Source organism: Bos taurus, chromosome 8 (genome assembly GCF_002263795.3).
Source record: "Bos taurus isolate L1 Dominette 01449 registration number 42190680 breed Hereford chromosome 8, ARS-UCD2.0, whole genome shotgun sequence".
In the NCBI taxonomy this organism is placed as follows: Eukaryota; Metazoa; Chordata; class Mammalia; order Artiodactyla; family Bovidae; genus Bos; species Bos taurus.
The window spans coordinates 59,270,944-59,277,681 of NC_037335.1; the positions used below are offsets into that span (position 1 = coordinate 59,270,944).

At 48.2% G+C, this 6,738-nt stretch overlaps 1 non-coding gene across 1 annotated transcript; it reads right to left on the reverse strand.

Moving 5' to 3' along the window:
* Positions 1 to 1,302: 1,302 nt before the first annotated feature.
* On the reverse strand, positions 1,303 to 1,409 carry LOC112447959 (U6 spliceosomal RNA). The gene has a single exon (XR_003036212.1). It is a non-coding gene; the product is annotated as a U6 spliceosomal RNA (small nuclear RNA).
* Positions 1,410 to 6,738: the final 5,329 nt, after the last annotated feature.

A 6,738-nucleotide genomic window follows, 5' to 3' on the forward strand; every position in this document is an offset into this window, starting at 1 on the left:
CTAACTATATGCAGATTTTTTTTCAATAAATAGGTACAACAGTACCACACAATCCTCGGTTGAATCTGCAGATGTGGAACCAGGGATATGGAGGCCCAATTATAAAGTTACAAGAGGATTTTTGTGGCAGGGGCATCAGCTCCCCTAATTCCCACATTGTTCAAGAATCAACTGTTAATTGCTAATATTTTAGCACTTACTATGTACTGGGCAGTTCTAAGTGCTTTGCATAAGCTAATCTTCAAAACAATCCTATGTGATTTGTATTACAGATGAGAAAGTAAAAGTGAGGTTCCACAGTCACAAAGCTAGGAAGTAGGGGAGTCAGGCAGTCTGATTTCGGTGCCCATGCTCTTAATTTATTGTGCTGCCTGTCAAAGTACACCTCAAATAAAGTTGCTATATGGTCCAGCACCTTCTGTTTCCATCCCCAGGGAAGAGGCATACATAGGTAGCCAGGCATGTAGCCCCCATCAGAGGCTTTCTTAACCACCTGCACAACTCACCCCCTTCACTCACAGACTCCCACACCACTCCTTCCTGGAATTTTCCCACAGAACTCCATCAGGCTCAGACACAATAACATCCTACAAATCCTTTCTCCTGTTTCCAGGCTCAGTGAAGTCAAGCACTGGGACAGAGAAAAAAGGCATGAAAGCTGGACCTCTGTGAACCCTCATGACAAGAAAGGTTTCCCCACTCTCATTCAGACAGTCGACTGGAACTTCAGACCCTCCCAGCTCTGTTCCTCATACCAACTGCCACTTGTTCCCAGGGTTGGCTGGAGCTTCGGTTCCACAAAAACTTCCACCCACTCTGACTTTCCCTAGAGATAAAGAGGAGTGCACTTGAGCCAGAGTAGAGCAGTGATCACTAAATTTGCTAAATGTGGAGTAATTAGTGTTCTCTCTCCCACCCCACTCATAGGGTTGTTTAGTCTGGCCTTGCTAAACTTCAGTTTCCTCATCTGTAAAAATCTGGAAAACACTTCATTTTGTCTGCCTCCTAGGCTGATAGTTGAGTGAAGACAGGATAAAATTGGTAATTGAAAAGAGCTTGCTACACTGTAAGGCACTGAGTGAACAGCAAGAATTTCTGGCCCCTAAAGGCTGTGTGTGTATCACTCCATGCACCACCCCCTCCCAGGCATAGCTGGGGATACTTCCATTGGCCTCTGTCCACAGTGCTGAAGTCACAGCCAAGACAGTTAGAGATTTTCAGTCCCTCTTTTTTTTTGAATATACTCATTTATTCATATACACAGTCACTTTACATTATTACATTTTAATACTCATCGAAAACAAAAATATAGAATGCTCCATGAATTTGCATGTCATCCTTGTGCAGAAGCCAAGCAAATCATCTCTGTAATGTTCCAATTTTAGCATATGTGCTGCTAAAGTGAGCACTTAAGTCCCTCCTTGTCCCATCTAAGGAAGCATCAAATACAGAGACTACCAAATCCAAGGACTGCCCTAAAACTCAGAAGGTATTGCCAAAATGTTTTTTATTTCATTACTTTCAAGTATCTTTGTTTTTTAATAAACAATAACATTCCTTTAAAATTATAATAGGTACAAAACAGGCAGGATGTGATTTAGCAGGTCAGGGAGAGCAGAGGATGCAGTCTTCACTTGGTGAAGATGTAACCTGAGGCTACATGGAAAGAAAGGGTCAGAGGAGGGACGTGGGCTGGCTAGTATGCTGACTGGCACCCCTGGAAAAAGCTAATCAGAGCCAGGCATCATGAACTGAACCACAGCCAGGGGAACATGGTCTTAGTAGCTGGAACCACAGCTGGGGGAACATGGTCTTAGTAGCTGGAACTGAACAAGGCAGAGGAGGAACCCATGAAGGCCTGAGACATGTTCACCCTATCAAGGAGCAGATTTGAGGGATGCAAATGGCTGATGTCTGGTAGATGGGACCAGTGAGGTTGATATGACCTCAAGAACAGAGCTAAGATCAAAGGTGGAGGAGGGGCAGATTTCTGCTCAATAGGACCAAAAGACAACTGAATACCAGGGAAGGTAGTGAAGCCATACATGCATATGACATAAATATGACGTTGAGGGTGAAATGCCTTCCCAGGTCTCCAGTTCTCTTGAGGCCTGCGACGCCAGTAAGTGGTTAGGCACCTTCTACTGTTCATTGGAAGGACTGATGCTGAGGCTGAAACTCCAATACTTTGGCCACCTCATGTGAAGAGTTGACTCTTTGGAAAAGACTCTGATGCTGGGAGGGATTGGGGGCAGGAGGAGAAGGGGACGACAGAGGATGAGATGGCTGGATGGCATCACCGACTTGATGGACGTGAGTTTGAGTGAATTCTTGGGGTTGGTGATGGACAGGGAGGCCTGGCGTGCTGCGATTCATGGGGTCGCAAAGGGTCAGACACGACTGAGCAACTGAACTGAATTCAGTTCAGTAACCCCAGCCCTGAGGCCTGCTGAACTATAGGGAGATCCAAGCTTGTACAGACCCACATGACCCCAAAACATCAGCATTACTGAGCTGGAAGCCTTAATTTCTTTAGTTCAACCTCTTAGACCAACTGCTGTGCCTCCAGCTCGGAGCCCTGACCTGAGAGAAGAGATCCAATATCATAATTCGCCTATTATCCCCTTTCCAGGTGGGCTCTGAGAAGCATGTGCTCAGAACCTGATGTTGCACGCCCTCTGATGGTCATTCCCAGTACTGTTCTCTCACCCCAAAGCAAAAAAAAAAAAAAAAAAAACCCTTTGAACTTTTATGGTACTAGTCATTGCAGGGCTTCCCGGTGGCTCAGTGGTAAACAATTCACCTGCTAAGCAGGAGCGATGGGTTCAATCCGGCTTGGAAAGATCCCCTTGAGAAAGAAATAGCAACCCACTCCCGTATTCTTGCTGGAGAATCCCAGGGACAGCGGAGCCTGGCGGGCTACACTCCATGGGGTCACAAAGAGCCTGACACATCTTAGCGACTAAAAAAAGATGACAACTAGTCAGTGTAGGTTCAGAACAGGCAGGGAGACACTAGACAAGTACCTGGGAGTTAGATGACTGGTCAGTGTTCAAGTATCAGTGTCAAGATTAGGGCTCATCTGAAAAGATCTAGGAGAAGGCTTAGACTGAGGCTGGATGGGGGAACTACCTGATCCATGACTAAGACCAATATCAGTGTCTCAGGCTGAGGCCAAAGTTGGGGCTCATTGTGGGGCTGAATTCTGGGCTAAACTGTCAGCATGAAGTGTGTATCCAGGTGATATGCAGAGAGTCTGACTACAGAAAGGAGTCAGTGGATAATGGGGTCAACAGGTATTCCTATAGGAGGTGAAACATCAGATAAGTACCATTCCATTGGAGAACTTAAGAAGAGATATTGCCAGGGGAGAAGTACAAGTGATAGTGGACAGAATAAGGAAATCACTAATTTCTAAGAGCCTCCCAACCTTAAAGATAGGAATAGCCAGGCTAGAGCCCCTTATCTCTTCAGAATGTGAATTTCTGTATTCTAGTTCCAGCTTCCTGTTAAAGCCCCCCACCAACCCTAGTACTGCCACATACAAATTATAGGATCAATTTTGGGACACAGGAGAGGTCCAAGAAACAGTCCTGTCACTGCATAAAGCCGGCAGCGTGGGGGTAGTCTTCCTTTCCCCCAGGATTCTCTGTTTCTACTGGCAACAGTGCTGGCAGCCTCCCACACCCAGATCTTAGCAACCCTGGGAGCCCCTGGCAACTGCTGCCATGGTGACAAGACAGGGAACTGAGAACAGGCTGGGGGGAGCACTTCCTCTGGAGCCTTCAGGATATACGTGAGAGAGGTCTCCCCCTCCCATACACAGTCTGGGAGGGAACATGTGCTCCTGTCTAAACACCTCCTCACTGGCACCCACCCCCGCCCCTGCCCCCGGTTCCGGTTCCCTCAGGGTGAGGAAATGAGGGACATCTATGGTTGTGACGTCTCCAGAGGGAGAGAGGGTGAATGGGGGGTGTTTGGAACTGACAAGATCACAGATGCATGCATACAAAGGCAGACAGTGTCAGCGTACCAACAGCCATGAAGCCTTATTTCATCCACTTTTTGTCATGTAGACAGACACCGGCCTACACTTAATCATACATGTACAGTAACACAAAATCACATACCTACAATAAATAACATAGAATCAAGCACACTACTGTGCAAAAATAATTAAACAGATACACTTTCACTCATAAATTGCATGATAAACACAACACTACAAATAATTTCCAGACTCCAACGTTTATAGATGCACACACATATCCAGATATCTGTGAACATATAGAATAAGTTAACTTTCTTGAGCATTAACTTCAGGCCAAGCTGTCAGCACTACATGTGTCACCTTAATTAACCCTCAACAATCCTATGAGGTACGGCTGTTTTCTATCTCCATTTTACAAAAGAGGAAATTAGGCACCATAGTAAGCAACGTCACAAGGTCAACAGTCTGCCTTCAGAGCCTACTTCCTCACACCCTTTGCCACACCCTGAGGCACCCCTGGTTCCTCTCACACACACCTGATACCCAGGACAATGGGACACAGGACAGCAACTGCAAACTTGGCAAACAACAGAATCTGTGCCACCAATAACTGAAGGCACAGCTCTGCCCCCTTGAAGGTCTAAGCCAACACGTAAGCATTAGCTGGGACCAGGTAAAGGCCGGTGACTAAACTCTGCCTCCGTGTTGGCACAGGCAAGGCTGGAGGAGGCAAAATAGACAGAACTGGAATAGGAAGAAGCAGAGCCTCCCACAGTCCAGGCCCCCATGAATCTGGAGGTGGAAGATTGAGAGCCCTTAGGAGCCAGTACCAGTCCTGAGCCCCCTCACCCTCCCTTTCCCACCTCCATGTCACACTATTTCATTCAATCACCACCCAACCTCCCCTCCCTTTCTCATGCCTTCTCACCTCATCTCTCTATCCCATCCCTTTGCTAATCAACCCATCTCCACCCCCATCCCCTTTCCCTCATCCATCTCCCCTCCCTCCACCCCCTCACCCATCTTCCCCCCTCCTCTCCCCACCCCCTACACCTGTTCTCACCTGCCTCTACTCCTCTACTCCCTTACCCCATCTTCTCTCCCTCCTCTCCTTATCCCCCCTCACCCTGCCTCCTCTTACCACACTTCCTTTCCTTCCTTCACACCCCTTTATTCCTGGAATACCCATCATGATAACCAGAAAGCCAGATCAGGCAGAGAATAGGCAGACCTGATCTTAGGACCCCTAGACTCCCCTCTTGTTCTGTTCTGTGTCCTAGATATTGATGCCCTCCAAGCTTCAGTTTCAAGCTCCATCTAGTTTGCATGACTTCATGGGTGTTCATACTCTGCCTCTGGGAAACCACAAGGAAAGAGAGGTGACAGCTTCTGCTCTGGCCCTTCCTTTGTCCTCAAAGCTCCCAAGAACTCCTTCCCTCTCTTCACCCCTGGATTACCCCCTCTCCACCCCCGCTCCCTCTAGCACAGATGGGCCTGGGAGACAGTGACGTGGGCGCCAGGCACCGTGTCTGCTCAAGCGTCGGCTTCCGCTGGCAACCGCCTCCGCAGCCCTGCCTGCTCTGAACATCGGGGACACTGGGGCTGAGAATTAATGGGGGTGGGGGTACTGAAATGGGAGATTATGAGGGTGTTAAGAAAGAAGATCATGTGGAACTGAGATGAAGGATTAAAAGGGGGACGAGGATAGGGGAGCTCATGGGAATAAATAAGGATTAAGAATAGAGTAAGGCAAAAGATCATGGGCGAAAGACAGGAGATCCTATGGGGCAAGAAGGGAGGAAAGTCAAACGGGTCTAAAACATGTGTTACCTTAATGGTAACTCAAAGGGGAAGTAAAATGAAAGATAATAGGAAGAACTTTAATGGGTATCATGCGGGTTGCTGAGAAGGGGCTGCTCATGAGGGAACACGAATGAGAGAAACATACAGAGGATAAAAAGGGGACTCAGAAAGGGAATTATGGAGGTGCTAAAATTGTGGAGAACTACCAGGTTACAAAGAAAAGAGCAGGAAGAGTACTATGCACATCTACCGGGGCCTATTTTGAGATTCAGTTAGGTCACATCAGGTCAACTCCGGGTCACGGTAAGGTAAAGCTAAATCAGGTCAGGGCAAGGTAAGTTCACGGTTCAATGGAAGACAGGTAAGAAGGAATGACCTTTTGACCCTGGTCCAAGGACTACACCTCCCAGGGTGCACTATTCTCTCCCCTACTCTCCTAAATGAAGAAAGGAAAGAATGCCCGGAGTCACCGCCAACTGGTAGGCGCAGTTTTCCTTTAAGCCTGCCTTTGACGTTGCAGGGGTTCCAGAAGGTTCTCCCGAGATTCGAGCAGCGGCCAGTACGTCCCACCTTCTCAAACCGGAGATTGGACTAAAATAGTTGTCCCCCAACTCGGGTCTAAGCCCCACTGACCAACCAATAAAATCAAAGGGCGCGAAGAGTTGCCGCCCTCTGTCCCTTTCACCAATGACATGACCAGATAGCGAAGAGGTGTGGTTGATTGATTCCAGAGTGCACCAATCAGACTCATACCAATCACTGCCCGGAATGTGTGCGCGTGTGGCCGGGTGACAGGGGCGGAGGAAGGGACGGCTACCACAGAACCACTCGTTGAAAGCTGTCCAATTACAACAGAGGCTGAGCTGAGTGACGGGCAGACGGCGCAATGGGCAGTACGGAGGCGGAGCTGTGGGGGCGGGTTCCCGGGCCGGCTGTCTGCCGCC